Source organism: Erythrolamprus reginae, chromosome 9 (assembly GCF_031021105.1).
Source record: "Erythrolamprus reginae isolate rEryReg1 chromosome 9, rEryReg1.hap1, whole genome shotgun sequence".
Taxonomy (NCBI): Eukaryota; Metazoa; Chordata; class Lepidosauria; order Squamata; family Dipsadidae; genus Erythrolamprus; species Erythrolamprus reginae.
In genome coordinates this window covers 41,710,869-41,735,655 of record NC_091958.1, presented here as the reverse complement: position 1 = coordinate 41,735,655, position 24,787 = coordinate 41,710,869, and the positions used below count along the sequence as shown (strand labels likewise).

Below are 24,787 nucleotides of genomic sequence, written 5' to 3'. Positions count from 1 at the left end.
CTTTCTCTCCAGGATTAACTTGTCTTCACTTCTCTAGTACAGTGTTTTTCAACCAGTGTGCCGTGGCACACTAGTGTGCCGCGAGACATGGTCAGGTGTGCCGCGAAGCTCAGAGAGAGAAAGAAAACAAGAGAGGTAAAGAGAGAGAGAAAGAGAGAAAGAAAGAGAAAGAGAAAGCAAGCAAGAGAGAGAGAAAGAAAGAGAGAGAGAGAAAGAAAGAGAGAAAGAAAGAAAGCAAGAGAGAGAGCGAGAGAAAGAGGAAGGTGGGAGAGAGAAAGACATAGAGGGAGGTAGGGAGGGAGAGAGAAAGAGAGCAAAAAAGGAAAGAAGGAAGAGAGAAAGACAGAAGGATGGAGAGAGAGAAAAAAAGAGGAAGGGAGAGAAAGAGGGAGGGAGAAATAGAGCGAAAGGGAGGAAGAGAGAGAGAGAATTTTTTTGTCCAAACTTTTTTTAGCCGCCCCCCCCCCCCACCCACTCAATGTGCCCCATGGTTTTGTAAATGTAAAAAATGTGCCGTGGCTCAAAAAAGGTTGAAAATCACTGCTGTAGTACACCATCAATCTTCATTCATTTGAGTCTGAGAAAACAAAACTATCAACATTTCTGTCAACAGGGAATTCATTAAGCGTGCTGGAACTCCAAATACTTTTGCATAATTGCAAACACATTAATTACTGGTCACCGCACCTCAAGAAGGTTATAATGGAACCAGAAAAGGTGCAAAAAGGGGCAACAAGAATGATCAAGGAGATGGAGCACCTCTCTTATGACACCAGGTTGCAACACCTTGGTCTCTTCAGCCTTGAGAGATGGTGTTTAAGGGGTGACTTGATTGAAGTGTATAAAATCATGCATGGGATAGAAAAGGTGGATAGAGAAAAATTATTTTCTCTATCACACAATACTAGGATGAGGGGGCCCTCCCTAAAGCTCATAGGTAAGAAAGTGAGGACAAATCAAGGGAAATATTTCTTCACCCAGAGGGTCGTTGCTTTATGGAATTCACTTCCAGAAGAGGTCGTGACAGCTGTCAGCCTTGATAGTTTCAAGGTAGGATTAGACAGATTCATGGATGCCAAGTCTATCGGTGGTTATTGAAACGGATGTCCATGTGCCGCCTCTATGTTGGTCGAGGCAGGCAGGATTCCCTTGAGTTTCATTTGTTGGGGGTCAAAGGAAAGGGAGGGTTTTGCCTTCTCTTTCTGCTCTAGATCCCCATGTACAATTGGTGGGTACTGTGTGACACAGAATGCTGGACACGATGGGCTTTGGCGTGATTCAGCAGGGCTCTTCTTATGTTCTTATGTATAGCTGTTCCATCCAAACACTCAATTAAATTGAGAGCATTTTCACGAAAAAAAAGGCAAATGTATGTTTCCCAGCATAATGTTGCAGGATCCAATCTGGGTCATTAACTGTAACCAGAGGTTTAGTCTTCCGAGCTTTTGGACTCATGTTGGAGCCCATCCTCAGGGAGCTCCCATTTCAACAGATCCAGAGCTGGGTTCTGGATTCTCTGACTGCTGGCTCACTCAAGGACTTGCCATGTGGGCCTGCGGGCATTGCACTTCGGTGCTTTGTGTGTGCACACAGGCATGGTTAAATAAGGCTCAGGAGGGAAGTGTTTTCAATAGGAAAATGAACACAAGAACAAGGGGGCACAATCTGAGGTTAGTTGGGGGAATGATTAGAAGTAATGTGAGAAAATATTATTTTACAGAAAGAGTAGTAGATGCTTGGAACAAACTTCCAGCAGACGTGGTCAGTAAATCCACAGAAACTGAATTTAAACATGCCTGGGATAAACATAGATCCATCCTAAGATAAAAGACAGGAAATAGTATAAGGGCAGACTAGATGGACCGTGAAGTCTTTTACTGCCATCAATCTTCTATGTTTCTATGCACAATACTAAAAAAAAAGCTGTGCATGTGCAGTAGCAAAAATTAAGGCGGTGGCACCTGTGGCAGTGCCGAGAAAACCAGCTCGGGGGTGTGGCATGCCTGGGTTGCTGCTGGATCCAGTGACCCAGGCCACCAAGTTACTAACACTTCTACGGAGCTGGTCCGAACTGGTAGGAACTGACCTCTGGACAGAATGTGTAGTGACAGAGAAATTCTCTAAGGATGGGCAACAGCACGAGTTTGAAAATTCAGAAGACTATAAACCTCTGATCTTGGTGACCAACCCAAATTGGATCCTAAAAAGCATTTCGCTTTTCTGTTTCTCCTAAAAGCCAGTAAAAGCAATATACGAGGGTCGCCCAGAAAATAACGCACCACATTTTTTTTCTTCAACAATTATTTATTGAACACAATGAAACTTACACACAGGAAAGAATGATGTTTCTTCTACACTCCCTATTTTTCCACGTAATCTCTGTCCCATTCTATGGCCTTCTTCCAGCGAGACACAAGGACGTGTATGTCCTCTTGGTACCACTCCTTGTTCTGGTCACGAAGCCATTTCTGCACTGTGCGAATCACTTTTTCGTCATCCTCAAAATGTCTTCCACAAATGGCATCCATTCAGATTCATGCAGATTCACCATAAACTGTACACAAACGTTTGTGAATGTTCCCAACAGTTTCTTTCTCCACAGTGAGAAATTCAATGACAACACACAGCTTGTAACGTACATCACTTACAGACACCATTTCGAAACACGGCTGCAAATACACTATCTGTCTGAAGAGACGCAAAATTTACACACACACTCCTGACAATTCAAATAATGTATATCTAAAGTTTTACATTCGTACCATTACTGTAGTCTGAGAAAAAAAAATGGTGCATTACTTTCTGGGCGACTCTCATAATTCTAGGCAAAGAAAAATAACTTTTTACCCAGCACATTAATTTATTATTATTATTATTATTATTATTATTATTATTATTATTATTATTATTATTAATTAGATTTGTATGCCGCCCCTCTCCGAAGGTTGCTTGAATATTACGAGGGGCACTAAATTGGGTGGCTGAGCTGTTTCAAAAAAATGGAAATCTAACTCTTTTCTGTATTCTGTATTTAAATTTGCATTTTAAGGAGATTGGGCAGAAGGCAGTACATATGATCATATTACTCGGCGACCTTATCCTGTCCCTTTGAGCGGAGTAAGTAAAAAAAAAACCTTAAGTTGCTTCTATATATCACTTTGCTTTATAATTTGATGACTGATTTCAAATCAACATAATCCATTCAGAATAAAACTATAATGCAGTAGATAATAAAAATGTTACATGGGAGAATAAACACTGCATATTTCTGCTTGAAATATGAGTTAAAGTATCTTTAAAAAACTATTAATCTTAAAGATACTTTAACTTATATTTCAAGCAGAATACTCTCAAGAGGGCAACAAATTAAAACATCTTAAAATATTTTGTGTGTATCTGAAAAGAACTGATGTCCGATGTGGGGTTTGTTTTGAAGTAAATAAACGTCAGCCAAAACTCCCAAGAAAAAAACAATGGTAATTTTACTTAGTATTTTGCAAAGAGTACCACCACACACACGCAGGTATAGGGGACACTGTATATATCATCATTATATCATCAATATGTTTTCCTTATATTCCCTATTGCTGTTACAAATTTTCCTCCCCCCTTTTCCTCATTGGCTTAATACTCATGCCGTCACAATCTATCTGGAATGTCTAAAGCAGTGATGGCAAACTTTTTTCCCAGTGGGTGCCAAAATTGCATGTGTGTGTGCTATCACGCGTGTGCAAGTGCCCACACCCATAATTCAATGCCTGGGAAGGGTGAAAACATCCTTCCCCTTCCCCTGGAGGCCCTCTGGAGGCTAAAAATGGCCCATTTTCCAACTTTTGGTGAACCCGGTAGGCCCGTTTTTCACCCTCTCCAGGCCCTAGAGCAGTGGTTCTCAACCTGGGGGTCGAATGACCATTTCATGGGGGTCATCTGAGACCCTGGGAAAAGACAAATTTCTCTTGATATTAGGAACTAAAGCTTCTATTCTGGCATCTTGGAACATATTTTTACAATCTGACCAATCAGGCGTTTACAGTGGGCACGTCTCTCTGACCTTCCTGCCAATCAGCTCAAAGCTCTGTTGGGAGAATTAGCGCTAGACTTATGGTTGGGGGCCACCACAACACGAGGAACTGTATTAAGGGGTCGCTGCCTTAGAAAGGGAAAGAACCACTGCCCTAGAGGCTTCTGTGGAGCCTGGAGAGGGCAAAATGCCACCCCCCATTCCCCAGAGGTCCTCTGGAAGCCAAAAATGTCCTCCCACAGCCTTTATGTGAGCCAAAATCAACTGGCCAGCATGCATGTTGGAGCTGAGCTAGGTCAATGGCTTGTGTGGCAGCAGATATGGCTCGGTGTGCCACCTGTGGCACCCGTGCCATAGGTTCGCCATCACTGGTCTAAAGGGTCTAAATACATTATCTCCTCCCCCAATTACATCTCCCATCACTCGCCGCCTGCCCTTATTTCCAAATTGCCTTTTAGGGGCTTAGTTCCTAGGGCTAAGGCTTGGTGAAACCTTTTGGCACCGAGTGGCAAAATGGAAATATGTGCATGTGTGCACCAGTGTTCCCTCTAATTTTTTTTTGGGGTGGGCGGAAAAGTATAGTGTCTGAGCGGCAGTCCCTTTGGGACTGGGTGGCACAGAAATATTAAATAAATAAGTAAATAAGTAAGTAAGCAAGCAAACAAACAAACAAACAAACAAACAAACAAACAAACAAAAAACCCACCCTGTTTTGCCTCAGAGAATTTCAAAATAAAATACTGTACTGTGTGTCTATAACAGTGAGCTCATAATAGGGCAACTCTATCAATATCAAAATGCCACTTAAATAGTTGAGCTAGTTTCAAACTAGATTTTGATTTTCTTTCTCTCTTCCTTACTCCCATTCTTTTTCTTTCTCTTTTCCTTCCTCTCTTTTTTCTATCTGTTTCTCTCTCTTCCTCTCTCTCTCCTTCCCTCTCACTCTTTCCCTCTCGGCTTCTGGGCAGGTTTGAAAAACTCTGAGTTGATGATGATTTTTAAGTGAGCGATTGCTCACTGCTCAGCTTAGAGGGAACTATGGTGTGCACCTGTGCCAGAAACTGGAAGAACAGCCACCTGGTGTGCATGCATGTGCCGGGAAGGTGATCTTCCAGTTTCCAGCACATGAATGCCACTGGCCAGGTGGTCTTCGTGCATGCATGCACTCCAGAAACTGGAAGAGCAAGTGGTTGGTGCACGCATGCTCATGCACACTGGGCAGCTTCTCTTCCGGTTTCCGGCACTCCGGTGTGTATGAAGACCAGTTTGCCGGAACCATGGAACCTGGAACAACAGGAGCATTGGACTCATGGACAATGGCTGGGAGAGATGGCTTTGCATGCCACTTCCGGCACATTTCCAATAGGTTTACCATCACTGTCGTAGGGGTTGTCTCTAGAGCAGTGATGGCAAACATATTTTTCCTCGGGTGCCGAAAACACATGTGTGCTATCGCGCATGTGTGAGTGCCCACACTCATAATTCAATGCCTGGGGATGGTGAAAATGGCCTCCTCCCCCCGAGGCCCTCTGGAGACCAAAAACAGCTCATTTCCCAAAATCTGGTGGGCCCAGTAGGCCCATTGTTGGCCCTCCCTAGGCTCCAGAGGAAAGTTGACCTTTCCCATTCTCCTGGAGACTCTCTGGAAGCCGGAAATGCCTTCCCAGAGCCTCCGGGTGAGCTGAAAATCAGCTGACCAGCATGCACATCCACATTGGAGCTGAGCTAGGGTAACAGCTCAGGTGCCAACAGATATGGCTCCGCGTGCCACCTGTGGCACCTATGCCATAGGTTTGCCATCACTGCTCTAGAGTAACTACCTTGTTTTCCCCAAAACAAGACCTCCCCTGATAATAGGTCCAGTCAGGCTTTTGAGTGCATGGCAATAAGGCCAACCACTTATTTCAGGGTTAAAACAGATATAAGACAGGGTCTTATTTGGTGGTGGGTGGGGCATCATATCAGCAAATTGTGGTTAAGACCGTTTTGTAGCATAGCAGAGGCCTTCCTACATACAATTCTCAGGCTTCAGCCTACTTTATGAGATTAGAAAGTATATACAGTAATCCCTCGCAATTTCGCGGGTCATCTTTTGCGGATTCGCTACTTCACAGGTTTTCAAAGTGGGCTTAAATCCATTAAATCCATTGAAAATTTTAAATCCATTAAAATTCATAAAAATCTTCCACAGTTCTACTGTACTCTATTAAAGAAACTGGTAGGATATCCCATGTAGTTCCAGCTGAGAAACATTATAGAATGACTGCTTAATGCAAAGGGTGGGTTTTAAAAGTCCAAATACTCGTTAAATACATTAAAAAATATATTTCCTCCATGGAAATTCGTTTTTCACAGGTGGTCTTGGGACGCATCCCCCATGAAAAATGAGGGATTACTGTACCATGTGTTTTCTTCATAGGCTAGCATGTCTTTTGCAGTTTTAGTGAGGAAAAAATAGGCTCCATTTCCCACACAGGTTTTTGTCATTACAGTGTTCCCTCGCTTTTCGCGGGGGATGCGTTCTGAGACCGCCCGCGAAAGTTGAATTTCCGTGAAGTAGAGATGCGGACTATTTTTGGCTATGAACAGTATCACAAGCCTTCCCTTAACACTTTAAACTCCTAAATTGCAATTTTCCATTCCCTTAGCAACCATTCAGATTATTACTCACCATGTTTATTTATTAAAGTTTATTTTAAAAAATATTTATTAAAGGCAGATGAAAGTTTGGCGATGACATATGACATCATCGGGTGGAAAAACCGTGGTATAGGGAAAAAACCCGCAAAGTATTTTTTTAATTAATATTTTTGAAAAACTGTGGTATAGACTTTCCACGAAGTTCGAATCCCCGAAAATCGAGGGAACACTGTATCTTGAAATTTCCCACTAATATTGCAGTAGCTTTTCAGAATTGATGTAGAAGGAGTAGTCAATTTGGTTTTCCTAACGATGCTCCTCTTTTCTTTTATTACTCAGTGTCCAGCACTCTCAACCTGTAAGTAAAATCTGTTTCGCTTTTACATTTCTGACCCCATTGATGTTCAAAGGAATGAGTGGGATGGAGGCTAGTTGGACCCATCATTAACAACAGATACAGTGGTTATAGCTCAGAACTAGTTACAGTAATAATATAAACTTTCTCCTCATTTAGTGATTATAATCCATTCCATAAAGTGAAATGGTCACTAAATGAATTATCTGATAGACAGTCAGAGAGGGGGAGAGAGAGAGACATTGTGAAGATTGCTGGTTGCTGCAATATCATTTAGATAATGTTCCCTAATGCAGCAATCTAGCATACAAATATAATAAATTATTATTATTATTATTATTATTATTATTATTATTATTATTATCATCATCATCATCATCATCATCATCATCAAGCATACAATGCAAGTCTGCAGAGAGGGGCACATACAAATCCAATAAATAATAATAATGCAGCAATCTAGCATACAAATCTAATAAATTATTATTATTATTATTATTATTATTATTATTATTATTATTATTATTATTATTATTGTCATCATCATCAAGCATACAATGCGAGTCTGCGGAGAGGGGCGGCATACAAATCCAATAAATAATAATAATAATAATAATAATAATAATAATAATAATGCAGCAATCTAGCATACAAATCTAATAAATTATTGTTATTGTTATTGTTATTGTTGTTGTTGTTGTTATTGTTATTGTTATTGTTATTATAAAGCACAGAAATCTGGAGTATAAATACACGGATTGGTGGGGAAAAGATTTAAATTATCCTTCCTTCCTCCTCCTCCTCCTCTTAGCCATTGTCTATCTACTACAGGATGAAGGCCTCTTCTGCAGGTTTACAGTCCTGACTGTTATCATTTATTTACCATTATATTTGTGAACAGTTGCTAAGAGGCAATTGCTACATAAATGAGGCTTTAATCAATGTGTGTGTGGGAAAATCCTAATCTTTGTTCCTTGGCTGCACTGATTATGACCTCTTGAAATGCCAAACATTCGGGCACTTTCTGTTACACTAGCGCCTGCCCTTCAAGCACCAACAATTTGGCGCCTTTATTAAAGTCTGAGAGGTCTGCCATTTCTAGAAGGTTATAACCAATTTCCTTAAATTTCTGTAAAAAAAAAGGTAGTTTAAAAAAACATATCAAATAACAGAATTAAAAAAAACATTAAAATATGTCAAGTTTTGATTGATTTGAACATGTTCAAACATTATGATGCCAAAAAGTCAAGTGTTTCCATTTGTTTGTCCACCTCCTGTATCAGGGACCTTTGAATAAGAAAGATTGTTCCATTTTCATCTTTGTTTCTATGTTGTTTTATGTCATTTAAAGCCAATCAGCAACTAGAATAAAATAATTTCATTTAATTTAAGAGCGGCAACTTTGTTTTTTTTATTATTAAGTTTATTCTTTTTCTCCCCCAGCTCCAACCTACTGCTCTTATGTCACCAGGTATGTGACAATTGAAGGGAACGGCATAATAATAAAGGACTTTCTTTCATGCATATGTTTTGGGAATGCCCGGTAGTGCAGAATTTATGGGGAAAAGTGCAAGAGGATATTATCATGGGGTTTCCCAAATATGCCCATGTTACACCAACACTCCGCAGTCTGCATTGGTTGCCGATCAGTTTCCGATCACAATTCAAAGTGTTGGTTATGACCTATAAAGCCCTTCATGGCACCGGACCAGATTATCTCAGGGACCGCCTTCTGCTGCACGAACCCCAGCGACCAGTTAGGTCCCACAGAGTGGGTCTTCTCCGGGTCCCATCAACTAAACAATGGCGCTTGGCGGGACCCAGGGGAAGAGCCTTCTCTGTGGTGGCCCCGGCCCTCTGGAACCAACTCCCCCCAGAGATTAGAATTGCACCACCCTCCTTGCCTTTCGTAAACTACTTAAAACCCACCTCTGCCGTCAGGCATGGGGGAATTGAGATCCTCTTTCCCCTAGGCCTTTACAGTTCTATGCATGGTATGTATGTATGTATGTCTGGTTTTTATACTAATGGGTTTTTAAACATTTTTAGTATTAGATTACTATTGTACACTGTTTTATTGTTATTGTTAGCCGCTCCGAGTCTCCGGAGAGGGGCGGCATACAAATCCAATAAATAAATAAATAAATTAATAGGATGTTAAATATACGATGGATAATTACTAAGGAAATGGCTGGACTTGTTGGGGCCTCCTTCAAGGATGGGGCCCTCCAGAGGAGGGTGTGAGGACCACCAGGCCGAAAGCCTCTGAAAGAGAATGCTAAGTCTCCTGCAACATTGGCCAGGCTCCTCTGTGGGAAGCAGAGAGATCATTAAATGCACGTGGAACCCTGGGTGCCTCAGGGGTGGGAAAGGCCCTGGGAGTCCTAGTACAGGTGCAGGCCTCTCCCTGGGCCTCCCAAGTCCCAGAAGCCCCCCTCCAAGGCACCCAGTGTGCCACTCATTGCCCCTCGGGATTCCCCCAGGCCCCAGCCTGCTCCCAAACCAGTCACTCAGCCACGCAAAGCTGCCCAAAGGAAAGAACTGGTGTATAGAAGGCAATTACAGTCTGTGGGCCGAGGCAGAAGCTATGGATGGATGGAGGACAGCTACGTTTTGTAGGCCTCAGCCTGCAAAGTTTAGCTACAGATACCTCAGTTGCACCTACCTAGTCAGAGTCCAGGCTGGAGCAACTCTTTCTTTCTTTCTTTCTTTCTTTCTTTCTTTCTTTCTTTCTTTCTTTCTTCCATTACACAATGAGGGCTATATTGGGTATATGTAAAGTAAATATAAGATGAAGATTATAGAGGATATACTCATAGAAAAATATATCTATGAAAGAATAGAAAAGAAGATATAGTAATAGAACATGTCAATGAAAGAATAGAAGAAGAAATATAGGAATAGAAGAAAGGTATAGGAGATATAGGAGAGCAATAGGACAGGGGACGGAAGGCACTCTAGTGCACTTGTACTCGCCCCTTACTGACCTCTTAGGAATCTGGAAAGGTCAATCGTGGATAATCCAAGGGTAAATGTTGGGGGTTTGGGGATGACACTATGGAATCTGGTAATGAGTTCCACGCTTCAACAACTCAGTTACTGAAGTCATATTTTTTACAGTCAAGTTTGGAGTGATGATCACAATATACATCCAAGAGGCCATGATGTCTTTACCCAATATGGACCAGGTCACTCACAATAGGGCCACTGGGAAGTACACGGGGTTGACACAATAATATTGACATTTCACTATTCTCATTGCCATAAGATACTGTAAATCTTAATATGGAGTTTTACCTGGTCCAGCCAGACGTATTCTGAGTCTTTTTCCAACAGGGCTCCAAGTACCTTTTGTATTTAATCACTTTCTTTTTTTTTTTTTTCAGGGGAGATCTCAACTCTACTGTTGAAGACCTATGCCAATTTTCCATGCCACAATATGCCTGTGGCTTTGTAGAAAAGGTATCCCTCTTGGCTTTTAAATATCTACAAGAAAGTGATTTCTTAAATAACCATTTTGAAAGCTCAGTTGGACAGCACTATCAAGCATTATCCCAGGTGTATCTTAATTGACCAGTCCTGGGAGTGGCCATCTTAGGTTGGCTACAAATTTGAATCATCTATTTTTGGAAAACTCTGTAGGAAAAAGTGAATGGAAGCAAAGAGGGAGTCACTGCTCACAGTCACTCATGCCCTCATCACCTCGAGGCTCGACTACTGTAATGCTCTCTACATGGGGCTACCTTTGAAAAGTGTTTGGAAACTTCAGGTCGTGCAGAATGCAGCTGAGAGAGCAATCATGGGCTTTCCCAAATATGCCCATGTTACACCAACACTCTGCAGTCTGCATTGGTTGCCGATCAGTTTCCGGTCACAATTCAAAGTGTTGGTATAAAGCCCTTCATGGCACCGGACCAGACTATCTCAGGGACCGCCTTCTGCTGCATGAATCCCAGTGACCAGTTAGGTCCCACAGAGTGGGTCTTCTCTGGGTCCCATCAACTAAACAATGCCGCTTGGTGGGACCCGGGGGAAGAGCCTTCTCTGTGGCGGCCCCGGCCCTCTGGAACCAACTCCCCCCAGAGATTAGAATTGCCCCCACCTTCCTTGCCTTTCGTAAGCTTCTTAATACCCACCTCTGCTGCCAGGCATGGGGGAACTGAGATACTCTTTCCCCCTAGGCCTTTACAATTTTATGCATGGTATGTCTTTATGTACGTTTGGTTTTACAATAAGGGTTTTTAACTGTTTTAATATTGGATTGTCATATGCTGTTTTACTACTGTTGTTAGCTGCCCCGAGTCTACAGAGAGGGGCGGCATACAAATCCAATAAAATCAAATCAAATCAAAGACCAAGGAATGAGTTTTATCTCGGCATATAGGCAAAGCAAATGGGTGTGTAAAGCACTAGACCCAGAGTCGCCATTTGTCTCCAACCCCTCTGGCTATTGGTCACGATCTCAGAGTTGTGAAACTGGACATTTGGGGCTTCTCTTTATATTTGTACATTCCTTCTTTCAGTGAAAATAACACAATAAGCTAACAGGTTTTGTGCTTCAGGTTTCCAGTCTGACCTCAAAAAAACTGGTCTCCATTCTCATGTGCTCCCTGAGGGACCCTGCTGCCCAGCCTGGTCAAGAGGCTTTCCTGTTGCTTTTTGAAGGAGTCCAGCTCAGCACTTTGCAGGATGCTCTGAATCAGATGAGCATGGAGGTAAGGCAAATGCAACCAGGGACATCAGTGCTGGTGGGGGAGCATTGGAACATCATCTTTCGGCTGTGGCGAGGAGGGCGTTTGCCCAGGTTCGCCTGGTGCACCAGTTGCAGCCCTATTTGGACAGGGAGTCATTGCTCACAGTCACTCATGCCCTCATCACCTCGAGGTTCGATTACTGCAACGCTCTCTATATGGGGCTACCTTTGAAAAGTGTTCGGAAACTTCAGATTGTGCAGAATGCGGCCGCGAGAGCCATCGTGGGGCTTCCTAGATTTGCCCACATTTCTGCAACACAATCCGGTCACAATTCAAAGTGTTGGTAATGACCTTTAAAGCCCTACATGGCATTGGGCCAGAATACATCCGGAACCGCCTTCTACTGCACGAATCCCAGCGGCCGATAAAGTCCCACAAAGTTGGCCTTCTCCGTGTCCCGTCGACCAAACAATGTCGTTTGGCAGGCCCCAGGGGAAGAGCCTTCTCTGTGACAGCCCTGGCCCTCTGGAATCAACTCTCCCCAGAGATTAGAATGCCCCCCACCCTCCTTGTCTTTCACAAATTACTCAAGACCCACCTTTGTCGCCAGGCATGGGGGAGTTAGGATACTCCTTCCCCTAGGCCATTACGAGTGATGTATGGTATATTTGTGTGTATGTTTGGTTTTTTATAATAAGGGTTTTTAGTTGTTTTATTAAATTGGATTGTTACATGTTGTTTTTTATCATTGTTGTTAGCCGCCCCAAGTCTGTGGAGAGGGGCAGCATACAAATCCAATTAATAATAATAATAATAATAATAATAATAATAATAATAATAATAATAATAATTATTATTATTATTATTATTATTATTATTATTATTATTATTTCAGGTCATCATTTGTAAGTGGGGACGTGAATGCCTCCCTCAAATTAGGTTTTCCAGTATAATATGAACAGTGTAGTGCAGAGGTCTTCAAACTTGGCAACTTTAAGACTTGTGGACTTCAACTCCCAGAATTCTCCAGCCAGCATTTTTAAACTGCTTTGGATAGCTATGCTGGCTGGAGAATTCTGGGAGTTGAAGTCCACAAGTCTTAAAGTTGCCACGTTTCGGGACGCCTGGTGTAATGTATAGGCAAGAAAATGGTAAGGGTTCACCTATCCATTCTAAAAGAGTTCAAATCACTAGGACCAGCTATAATACATTCCAGAGTTCTGAAAAAGCTGCCGGATGTTATCTCCAAACTACTGAACCATACATTTCCAAGATTTTGGAGCACCAGGGAACTACCAGAGGACTGGAAAAGAGCTGTCGTGGTTCCCATCTTCAAAAAATTAGGGCAAGGGGGTGGATCCAGGAAACTACAGACCCATCAATACCAGGGAAGATCTTGGGAAAAATAAGGAATAATCTGCAAACATCTAGAAGCAAGCAAAGTTATAACCAGAAGCCAACATGGGTTTGTCAAAAATAAACTGTGCCAGATAAATCTTATTGCATTCTTTAACAAAGTGATTAGTGGACGGGTGAAATGCTATGGACATAATATACTTAGGCTTCAGTAAGGCATTTGACAAGCTAGATCACAAGAGAAATGGCAACGGGTACCCTAAGGTTCTCTCTTAGGCCCTAGTTTGTAGTTCAATATTACCAGAGAAGAAGATATACAAGATTAGCTTAACCATTTTTAATGCCTTTTTGGCAATGCTGCTACAGTGAGCTCTGGCACTTAGATCATTTGCAATAAGTACTCCAAGGTCCTTGACAGACTGAGGGTCATCTATGAGGTTGTATCTGCCCAGATTGAATTTTGTGTTCTGGGTTGTTGTTGTTTTGCATATTTGTAAGACATTGTAATAAGGGGCTGTTATAAAGAACAGGGGATTGATCTATTCACACATGAGGGCAAGACAAGGAGCAATGGATGTAAACTTATCAAAGAGAGATCCAACCTAGAACTAAGCAGAAATTTCCCAATAATGAGAACAGTTAATCAGTGGAATGGTTTGCTTTCAGAAATAGTGAGTGTTCCAACTTTGTAGGTTTTCAAGAAAAGATTGGAGAACCACTTGTCTGAAAAGTTATAGGGTTTCTTGCTTAAGTTGAGTTGGTTTAGAAGACTTCCACTTTCTCTTCCAACTCTGTTATTCTGTTTCATGGGAAATCCCCCACCTCCTTGAATTCAAAAAACTTCAGAAGAGAAGGATTTAGGGGTAGTGATTTCTGACAGTCTCAAAATGGGTGAGCAGTGTGGTCGGGCAGTAGGAAAAGCAAGTAGGATGCTTGGCTGCATAGCTAGAGGTATAACAAGCAGGAAGAGGGAGATTGTGATCCCCTTATATAGAGCGCTGGTGAGACCACATTTGGAATACTGTGTTCAGTTCTGGAGACCTCACCTACAAAAATATATTGACAAAATTGAACGGGTCCAAAGATGGGCTACAAGAATGGTGGAAGGTCTTAAGCATAAAACGTATCAGGAAAGACTTAATGAACTCAATCTGTATAGTTTGGAGGACAGAAGGAAAAGGGGGGACATGATCGAAACATTTAAATATGTTAAAGTGTTAAATAAGGTTCAGGAGGGAAGTGTTTTTAATAGTAAAGGGAACACAAGAACAAGGGGACACAATCTGAAGTTAGTTGGGAGAAAGATCAAAAGCAACGTGAGAAAATATTATTTCACTGAAAGAGTAGTAGATCCTTGGAACAAACTTCCAGCAGACGTGGTTGGTAAATCCACAGTAACTGAATTTAAACATGCCTAGGATAAACATACTGTATATCCATTGTAAGATAAAATACAGGAAATAGTATAAGGGCAGACTAGATGGACCATGAGGTCTTTTTCTGCCGTCAGTCTTCTATGTTTCTATGTTTCTAATAAGAGGGGGCTTTATTTTCCTTCTGCTTTCCTCTGACATACATAAAAGCAATCCGTTTGCCCAAAGATCCTCAAATTAACATGCCTGCTGTTTTAGGTCTCCAGCGACCAGATGCTACCAGCTTTCAAAAGGTTCTTGCTGAATGCAGCATGGGAAAAAATTAAGGCAGATCCTCTGGTGTCAAATGCTGGCTTCCTCTCCTCTTGGTTCCAAGAGACCTTGTACCCTTACTTGACAGATGTGAACACCAACATCTTAGACTGCATGACTCAAATTCCAATCACCTGCGATGGCTTCAGAACAATGTAAGTAACAACTATTTGAATGAGTTTTAAAAATCATTTCTTATTAAAAGCTTTGACCCAGCTAAAAGACAAATACAGAAGTATACAAGAAAAAGGAAGAAGTGCTGAAAAGAATAGTTGAAAAGGGGGAAGGATAGTTAAGAAGCTGCTTTCACCTTCCTTTACCAACATCACTCTCCCTCTTTCCTCCTAATTTTTTTCTTCATTTATTCATTTGTCCAATACACAAATACATAGGAAGAAAAATAGACATGTAGTAATATATATAAGGGTAAAGTGAACTTAGAGGAGAGGATATATGAAAGAAAGAAAATATATATGATAAGTGAGAGAAAGGAAAGACAATTGGACAGGGGACGAAAGGCACACCAACAATCTCCCCAGCCTCTGTAACCATCTGAATGTTAACCACTTTATATAAGAGGGAGAGGGAGGGTCATGTGATCTGTTTTGCGACTTCTGACATGCAAATTCAGTGGGCAAGTCAGTTTACTAGGTTATTAATTTAACAACTCCTGTGATTCACTTAACAACTGTGGCAAGAAAGGTCACGGAGTGGAGCAAAACTCAACTTGGCAACAAAAATTTTGGGCTCAATTGTGGTCATAAGTCGAGATCTACCTGTATCTCAATATTCTTTTTGCTAATTCAAACATTTGAAGTCCATTCTTTCTAGAAACCTCAGTAAACAAAATGAAGGAAAGAAGTCAATAAAAACATAAAAACATTCAAATAAAATAAAACATTCTAGGCAAATGTGCAGATTCCTAAGAAAAATTAAGGAAATAGCATTAAACCCCCCCCCCCTCCTTTTCATTGTATTTAACTGGAAAAAACTGCGCAAATTTAGTTGTTGTTATGTGACTCATTTATTGAATATTTATGAATTCCCAAGAAGGACAATTCCATCTGTCCGTCCATTACCCTGGGGAGAGAACTATTGACCCCCTCAGAGAGTGTCCGCAACTTGGGCGTCCTCCTCGATCCACAGCTGACATTGGAACATCATCTTTCGGCTGTGGCAAGGAGGGCATTTGCCCAGGTTCGCCTGGTGCACCAGTTGCGGCCCTATTTGGACAGGGAGTCATTGCTCACAGTCACTCATGCCCTTATCACCTCGAGGTTCGATTACTGCAACGCTCTCTACATGAGGCTACCTTTGAAAAGTGTTCGGAAACTTCAGATCGTGCAGAATGCAGCCGCAAGAGCCATCATGGGCCTACGTAGATTCGCCCATGTTTCTGCAACACTCCGCGGCCTGCACTGGCTGCCAATCGGTTTCCGGTCACAATTCAAAGTGTTGGTAATGACCTTTAAAGCCCTACATGGTATTGGCCCAGAATACATCCGGAACCACCTTATACCGCACGAATCCCAGCGGCCGATAAGGTCCCACAGAGTTGGCCTTCTCCAGATCCCGTCGACCAAACAAAGTCGTTTGGCGGGCCCCAGGGGAAGAGCCTTCTCTGTGGCGGCCCCATGGGGGAGTTAATATATTCCTTCCCCTAGGCCATTACAAGTTATGTATAAATAAATCTAATAAATAAATATGTATGGTATGTTTGTGTGTATGTTTGGTTTTTATAATAAGGGTTTTTAGTTGTTTTATTAGATTGGATTGTTACATGTTGTTTTTTATCATTGTTGTTAGCTGCCCCGAGTCTGCGGACAGGGGTGGCATACAAATCCAATAAATATTAATAATAATAATAATAATAATAATAATAATAATAATAATAATCTATAATTCATTTTTTTAGCCACAGATGGCTCTTTATATAGCTATCTAAAAGTTTGATCAGAACATTACAATGCATTTCAGACTCATCACTCTGAATGCAACAAATTCTGTAAAGAACTTGCCTTTTGCCCTGGTGTGCGTGTCCCCTTAAGCCAGTGCTCCCTAACCCCCAGTCAGTGGACCAGCACCATGGACAGCAACCAGTCCAGGTTAACAAGTGAAGCCCCCTCTGCAGATTACAGGCAACATGCAAGACCATGTCCCCTCCCGTGGGCAAGGAAAAAAAATTATCTCAACTGACCCCTGGTGCCTAAAAGGTTGGGGCAAATTCCAAACTGCTGTACAAAATTCAGAAAAGTACAAATTTCTATACAGTACTTTCTATTTCTATTTGCATTGTGCCCATTTGCAAAGACAATTGCAAATTATGCATAACCCTTCCAGATATTCTAAATGATTGTCTAGATCAGCGGTCTCAAACCTGGGCCACTTTAACACTTGTGGACTTCAACCCCCAGAATTCCTCAGCCATCTTTTCTGAGGTGAAGTGTTGAGCTTTGCTGGCTGAGGAATTCTGGGAGTTGAAGTCCACAAGTGTTAAAGTGGCCCCGGGTTTGAGACCCCTGGTCTAGATATTGCAGATAAAAAATAGAATCTACCTAATGCAGGCTAGGATTCAGATAGCCTACTAGGTTTGAAGCAGGTGAGATGGGAAGTAAAATTTGAAATCCTAAAGACCAACTGTTCTGCCTGACTGGGCTCAGGCAATTCATAACAGTCCAAGGAAAAGAAATCAAACACACACATGCTGTTCTAATCAGCAAACTTGTATTAACCAAACAAAAAAGGGTTAACAAAAACAGTCCTTCTTGTCAGGAATAAACCATAGTGCAAGGCGTAAATCAGCCCAAATACAAAACACAGGAAAAAGCAAACAAAGACAACCTGCATGGAGCAGAAACGTTTCAGGAGTCCTTTGAATCTTGGAGACTCGAGAGCAAACAGCAAGTCCCAGAGGTTTCACCTCCCACGTGCCTGAAAAGGCTGGGTTGAAATCCAAAGGCACAGAACAGAAACTTCAGAGCAGGAACCACAAAGTCACACAGATAAACAGCCACAGTTTGCCTTTTGCCTCTGTTTAGCCCTCATTAAGGGAACCACACCCAGCCCTCAGTATAAGAACCACACCCAGCCCAGGTGCTACTCTGATCACCGGTAATAATCCTTTAATTGATCCCTCCTTTGCATGGCTCTTTGGCTACGCATGTCTATGAGCTGGTCTGCAGAGGAATCCAAGGAAGATAGACTGTCTGAGTGACTGCCTGCCAAATCCCCTGGCTGTCTGCTGGGTCCTGCGTGCTGTCTGCCAACTCCTCTGAACCAGTGACCTCATCCTCATGGCTGTCTGCCACATTTTCCTGGCTGTCAGCCAGGCTTTCGCACTCAATTTGTGCCGCATCTCTCCCATCTGTGGGAGCAACGGCTGGCCCAAGCCCAAACACAACACCAACTATCCATAAAAAGAATGTTTGAAGCATATCCCTATTCACAGGGTTTTTGACTCTTTGTCTTCCTTTCATTAGGGTCCAGGCCTTAGACAGTATGTACCCCGATATGGATAACAGCACAAGGCAGTTGGTGGCCAGCTGGATTGGGAGATTCCTTACCATATTCCGTAAGTGTAGGAGTGGGAGATACAGGGCAATCTCCCACTCCTGATTCACATCTGAAATAAATTATAATTCCAGCTAAAAAAATCACAATTTGGTCATTAGCATAACTTAGCCTGCTTTAGAAATAACTTTGTATGTTTCATTGTATAAGAGTTCTGTTCTGTCGGGCTCTCTGCTAGACTCCTCCCAAAAATTCACAGGTACAAATTTCAGACACACACGTTTGAAAATTCAAAACAATGTTCTTTATAAGGAAAATTGACTTAAACTAAGCCCTCTTTTGGTATAGCAAAGAGCACTGGTCTCCAAAACAAACTGGTAATTGGTACAAGTCCCTTATCAGTTCTGTGATACTTAGCTTGCAGCTGTGAGGCAATTCACAGTCCTTCTTCTTTTCACAAAGTGAAACACCCTTTGCTCTGGTTTAGTTTCAAAGCGGGGGAAAAGCAACACACAAAGGTCAAAGTCAGCAAGGCAGGCACAAAACACAACGATCAGATAATCCTCCACAATGGCCAAACCTACAGTTTGCTATTTATAGCAGCCTCACTAATTACCACAGCCCCACCCAACCACGGGTGGCCTCATTTTCTTTGATAATAATCTCTCAGTTGTTGCTGCCTATGCATCGCTCTCCGCATGCGTGGCTGTATCATTAACTCTTGTTCTGAATCCAAGGAGGAGCTAGATAATTTTGGTAATTATGGCCCAGTCACACAGAAAGTTGCTCTACCAACCCAAAAATTACTCTTCCAACCAAGGTCCCCTCCGATTTATTTTTATTTATCTTTATATTGCCTTTCAGGATGCCAGAAAAGATCACCTAAAGAATGGATACAAAGCAACTGGAAGAGCTTTCAAAATTATGCCTCCTACAATGACTTTACAAAGATCTGGAGTGGTTTTGATGGGGTAAGGTTGTTTCTCCTTCACTTTGTTGGCCTTTGATAAAGTGTTTCAGCTAGCAAAACCTTTTGAACATTCAACAGATACTATGGCAGCACTAAATAAACACTGTAAGCTTTTTGTTCTAAGATCAAGGCACTCCAGTCACATACGGAAGTAATCCCTCGCTACTTCGCGGTTCATCTTTTGCGGATTCGCTACTTCATGTGTTTTCAAAGGGGGCTTAAATCCATTAAATCCATTGAAAATTTTAAATCCATTAAAAATTCATAAATTTCTTCTACAGTAATACTGTATTCTATTAAAGAAACTGGTAGGATATCACATGTAGTTCCAGCTGAGAAACATTATAGAATGACTGTTTAATGCCAATGGTGGGTTTTAAAAGTCCAAATACTCCTTAAATACATAAAAAAATATATTTCCTCTACTTCACGGAAATTTGTTTTTCATGGGTACTCTTGGAACAAATCTCCCGCGAAAAACGAGGGATCACTGTATTGTGGTCAGTTTTTAAACAGGTGCTACTTCAGCCAAAGTGAAATATAACCTTAGGCATACCTGCTCTTTAAAAAAACCCAATCAATGATAATTCTGCACATGCTTGGAAATGTTTGGAAATAAATAAAAATCATCACAAAAAAGAATGCTTACTTGTACCGTGCATATCAGCCCACTGGGCAAATCATGTTCGTAAAAAGTTCCTTTATATTGGAGGTATTTGTATTTGGACCGGGACTCACTGCTCACAGTCACTCATACCCTCATCACCTCGAGGCTGGACTACTGTAATGCTCTCTACATGGGGCTATCTTTGAAAAGTGTTCGGAAACTTCAGATCGTGCAGAATGCAGCTGCGAGAGCAATCATGGGCTTTCCCAAATATGCCCATGTTACACCAACACTCCGCAGTCTGCACTGGTTGCCGATCAGTTTCTGGTCACAGTTCAAAGTGTTGGTTATGAGCAATAAAGCCCTTCATGGCACCGGACCAGATTATCTCAGGGACCGCCTTCTGCTGCACGAATCCCAGTGACCAGTTAGGTCCCACAGAGTGGGTCTTCTCTGGGTCCCGTCAACTAAACAATGCCGCTTGGCGGGACCCAGGAGAAGAGCCTTCTCTGTGGCGGCCCCGGCCTTCTGGAACCAACTCCCCCCCAGAGATTAGAATTGCCCCCACCCTCCTTGCCTTTCGTAAGCTACTTAAAACCCACCTCTGCTGCCAGGCATGGGGGGAATTGAGATACTCTTTTCCCCTAGGCCTTTACAATTTTATGCAAGGTATGTCTATATGTATATTTGGTTTTTATATTAATGGGTTTTTAATCGCTTTTAGTATTGGATTATTATTGTACACTGTCTTACTGTTGCTGTGAGCCGCCCCGAGTCTCCGGAGAGGGGCGGCATACAAATCCAATTAATAATAATAATAATAATAATAATAATAATAATAATAATAATATAATAATATAATAATAATAATAATAATAATAATATTATAATTATAATTATAATTTTATCATCAAAATAATTAGGTCACATGAGGCAGCCAACTCACTATGTTGCTCTATGTTTAGCTATTTCAGCTTAATCAATGACAGTTTCCTGATGGGTGTACTATTCTCACTCTCTTCTCTTCACCTCTTTCTAGTTTGCCACTCTCAGTGTCTTCACCGCTTCCCAGCTGGCCCAACTGATGGTCACTCATCAGGTCCTCTCCAATCTCACCCTAATGGAACCTGTGGCCAAAGCCCTCAGCAGCCAAGATGTCGTCTATATAGAGGGCTTCTTGAATGCGTTGTCCAGATCATCCCTTGACTTCCCGCTTGACCACAAAGCTGCATCGCTTGCCCTGGAGACCATTCTGACCAAGATCAACCAGAGCTTCCCTGATCTTTGCTCGCCCTCCCTGAAAGACCTGTTCCAAGTCAAACTTGTGCGCTTGCTGCCCTTTGTTGATACCAAGATAATGATGTTGTTTCCAACTCAGATAGGCTGTGTGGACTTCCATGATATGTACGTTTGTTCAGGTTTGGAATAAGGTCTGGGTGTGTGTGGAGTCAAGACAACGGTCCTGATGAACCTTCATCATTTTTTAGTGATCATTGAATGTGTAACATAGGTACAAATGAGGTACAGTGGTACCTCTACCTAAGAATGCCTCTACTTATGAACTTTTCTAGACAAGAACCGGGTGTTCAAGATTTTTTTGCCTCTTCTCAAGAACCATTTTCCACTTACAAATCCAAGCCTCCGAAACTGTAACTGGAAAAGGCAGGGGGAAGCCTCCATGGGGCCTCTCTAGGAATCTCCTGGGAGGAAACAGGGACTCCACCCTCCCTGTGGTTTCCCCCGTCACACACATTACAGTGGTACCTCGGTTCTCGACCCCAATTCGTTCCAGAAGTGAGGTCGAGAACCGATTTGGTCGAGTACCGAATTAATTTATCCCATAGAAAATAATGGAAATGGATTTAATTGGTTCCCAGCCCCTGTTGACTCGCTGGGAACCAATTAAATCTATTTTCTTTATTTCCTATGGGATAAAAATATGAGGAGCACTACAGTCTAACCGCTCCAAGCTGTAGGAAGAGTGGGGGTAGCTGCGATACCGGCAGCTTTGGGGGGCTCCTTTCCTCAGTGCTTCATCTTGTACACCAACTTTCTCCTTCCTGGCCGCAGCGGTGGTGACGGCAGCGGCTTCCCTTCGAGGAGTAGCAGCACCAGGAACGTCACGTGATGAAGGGAAGCCGGTGGAGTGGCGGCAACTGCTGAGATGGCTCCACCGGCTTCCCTTCATCACGTGACGTTCCCGGCGCTGCTGCTCCTTGAAGGGAAGCCACTGCTGTCGCCACCGCTGCCACCGGGAAGGAGAAAGTTGGTGCACAAGACGAAGCACTGAGGAAAGGAGCCCCCCGAAGCTGCCGGTATTGCAGCCGCCCCCACCCTTCCTGCAGCTTGGAGAGGTTAGACTATAGAGACTGGGAGGCTGTTAAATGGACGGTAACATTTCGGATAACAAACAAAATTTTCTGTGGCTGTTCTGTATCCGAATTTTTTTTCAGATACCGAAGCAAATTTTTGCCGAAAATTTTGTTCGGTATCCAAAATGTACGAGAACCAAAGCGTTCGAGAACCGAGGTACCATTGTATTTGCTTTTACATTGATTCCTATGGGAAAAATTGCTTCTTCTTACAAACTTTTCTACTTAAGAACCTGGTCACGGAACAAATAAAGTTCATAAGTAGAGGTACCACTGTACATACATTTTGTACGGTTGTCACACCTGCCCCAATCTGATCCTCTAGGGAAGTTAACCCCATTTGATTAAAGCGAAAGGTTCTTTTACTAAGAGATGCTGATTGCTGTAGAGTCAAATGGAATCTAAAGTCCCCATCCATTGATACAAAGCTAACCCCTAAGTTTCTCCAGCCTTCTCCCAATGGTCCATCCATCTGTAGCCAACGTGGCACTGCCGACATATTTTGGAAGCACTGAGGTGTTTTGGCTGGTGAAATTCCACTCAGGGTAAACGGCCTTGAATTTGCTGGCATAAACCGGATTCCAAAACGCTCTGTTATTCCTCAACTGTCAATCATGTATCATCCGTAAGGTGAAGAATGTATAAATTGAATTACAATAGTAAAATAAAACACATTGTTGATATGATATCAATAGCTATGTTAGCTTTGAGGTACTCTTTACCTCAGAGGTATGTGTAGAGTTATGTAGCAATTCAGTTTTCTTCAGCAAAGAAGCTTGAGGCTCCAGGAACACAACTGCAGTCACTGTTCATGATTCTGTAAAGCTCCTGCATCTGTTCCCCAGATCATACAACTGCCTTCTGCAGCTATCATAGGTCTCGGGGAAAAGACAGAGCTGTTTTCAAGAGTTGGTGATAGGATTAACATTTGTGCCCCACACACTCGAAAGCATCTGTTCAGAGTTGAATCAAAAACACTACATATTTTCTAGTTAAAATATTCACGATTTTAATGGCAATGTAACTCTCATATAACTTTTATGTTTAGTTTCAGGCAATTTTAAATGTGCTTTATTTAATGGAAATATACTTTGCCAAATAGTTTCTGGAAGTAAAGGGATATAATAATAATAGTCCTAGTGTATAGGATGGTACAACTAGAAAAGCTGATGGGGATGGGGATCAAAGAAAAGTATTTCTGTTGTGTTTGTGCTGATCTGGAATAATGATTAGAGAAAAGAGATAGCACAGCAGTGTAAACACACGGCTCTGTTCAAAGTGTGGGATCCTGTGTTACTTGACATGCAGTATGTAACGATTCATTTTCTTTTCTACTTTTGCAGCTACAAAGGTCTAAATTCTGTTTATTACAAACTAAATCCAATGACTCAGCTTGCTGTCTTTCAAAATCGTTTGAATTTCCTTGAAGGGCAGCTTGCAAAAGAAGGTGATTGTTTCTGATATTATTTGGTTTTTTTCTGAACAATTCCAAAAATAAATTGGGAAATCATTTTGGGCTAGTGCCCATGAACACAAAGTTGCTCAGTTTTAACCAACCTCAAATCTTAATGTTATCTTGAAAGGTTTATTTATTTATCATATGTAAACTTCACTTTTTGTGACAGAAGCTGAAGGCAATATACATAGTGTTTGCTCCTGATTTTCCCAATAGATTGTGAAGCAGGTTGGGAAGGGATAAAGTCACTGGCCGAAAATCACTAGTGAACTTCTTTGGCTGTGTGGGAACCGAACTCAAGTCTGCCAGCTCCCAGTCCAATACTTGTTCTCCCCCAGCCCAGGCCACTCCATCTTGGCTGCCTCAAGATGTAGGCTAGGACCCAATCCACTAGAGAGTATTTTTTTTAAATACATAAAGCTGTATGTATGTAAACATGCAATTGATTCTATTTTGGCATCACTCAGTTCCAAAATGTGCATAAAATCTTCCTTATGATTTTGCAGGACAGTTTCCCAAAGAATTTTGCCCTTTCCTGGGCAAAAATGTCTCGTCATTTCAAATATGTAAATTGACTTTGTAAGAGCTAACATCTCCCCTGTTGAACCAAGTAATGTTCCATAGAAATTTGGAATAAATAAAGCAGCTTCAATCAAATGAAAGTAAAACTTTTGTGTGCTTGCTTTGGATGTACAGATATTGTTTAGGGCAGTGTTTCCCAACCTTGGCAACTTGAAGATATTTGGACTTCAACTCCCAGAATTCCCCAGCCAGCAAATGCTGGCTGAGGAATTCTGGGAGCTGAAGTCCAAATATCTTCAAGTTGCCAAGGTTGGGAAACATTGGTTTAGGGGATGGAAAACAAATGGTAAGGATGGATAAAGTCCTGGATAAGGTGACAGAGGAAACATAGAGTCAAAGAATCAGAAATGGAGAAGGACTGGCACACAAGGAAAGATTGGTCAAACTATGATTTCTGTTTAATTAAACTTTCTTGTTTGTATATGTATTGTAGGAGCTGCATGTACATTCACAGCTTCGAACAGTAGAGATTGGCTGCATGAAAACTTTGGACATTCTAGTTACTTGGCTAATTACAGCATCTTTGTCCACTTGAATCC

The 24,787-nt window shown here is 41.9% G+C and overlaps 2 protein-coding genes across 2 annotated transcripts in view; both read right to left on the bottom strand.

The window, feature by feature from the left end:
* MSLN (mesothelin) overlaps window positions 1–24,787 on the bottom strand; it is a 191,477-nt gene that overhangs the window by 56,436 nt on the left and 110,254 nt on the right. The gene's annotated exons all lie outside the window — the stretch shown is intronic.
* GNPTG (N-acetylglucosamine-1-phosphate transferase subunit gamma) overlaps window positions 10,382–24,787 on the bottom strand; it is a 124,047-nt gene continuing 109,641 nt past the window's right edge. Inside the window, exon 13 of the transcript XR_011559842.1 lies at window positions 10,382–10,409. The gene's annotated coding sequence lies outside the window, so the exon portion shown is untranslated. The remainder of the gene's footprint in view (window positions 10,410–24,787) is intronic.